This window comes from Cyprinus carpio, chromosome B22 (genome assembly GCF_018340385.1).
Source record: "Cyprinus carpio isolate SPL01 chromosome B22, ASM1834038v1, whole genome shotgun sequence".
NCBI classification, from domain to species: domain Eukaryota; kingdom Metazoa; phylum Chordata; class Actinopteri; order Cypriniformes; family Cyprinidae; genus Cyprinus; species Cyprinus carpio.
This window is the reverse complement of record NC_056618.1, coordinates 3323889-3324780: the sequence shown is the minus strand read 5'-3', so window position 1 is coordinate 3324780 and position 892 is coordinate 3323889.

Here is an 892-nt window from a genome sequence, read left to right as displayed (position 1 = left end):
TTTTTTTTTTTTTTTTTTTTTTATTGTAGGCCAACCACTTATATGTGTATATCAGGGCAAATTAGATTTTCCATTTCATCACCCCTTCAAAAAAATCTGTTATCACAATTTGGTCATAAAGGTGTAAGAACCCTGAACCTCTAAAAAAGCTCATGAGTAATAAAGCTTTATTATACACTTTCAGATTTGCTGAATATTTATTATGTTTGTTTCATATCAGAATACTGTCTCCCTCTGTACACTACAGATTCATATGCAGAAACACTGCATCAATCTTCAGGCAGTTTAACCACAATATATGTTTCCATAATCCTGGCATTAGTAGTTGTGGCTTTAGCCGCTGGTGTGATTTACTGGTGTCTTTGTTTGAAGGCTAAACCAAAAGGACAAAAGTGTAAGTATAACAACTGATACAGAAAAGGAAAAATATTGAGCTTTACTGTGTAGATAAAATAGGAAAAAAAAAATTCTGAGCTTTATTGTACCACAGCAGTAGTTTCATTATTTTTCCTATTAAATTTAATTTTCCTAAGCTGTAAGTTGTAACCATCAGATTTAAAACAAAAAACTCTTGAAATATTTCAGTTTGTGTGCAATGAATCTAGAATATAAGAAAGTTTGCTTTTTTAATTAAATTACAAAAAATAAAGAACTTTTCCATGATATTCTAATTTTTTGAGATACCTGTATACCACAGTTTCCACTCATTAAGACATTTTTTTATTATTTTTTTTAAGAAACAGCATAATTTTAGAGCTAGCAACAGATGTTTTTGTGGCAAATCATCATGTAGGTTTTTAGTAGTGAACATTTTAACAAAAGTCAGCATTTTAATCAATGAGAAAGCAGATATGGAGAAAACCATCAGCTGTGATTTTGTTCCTTTCTCTTA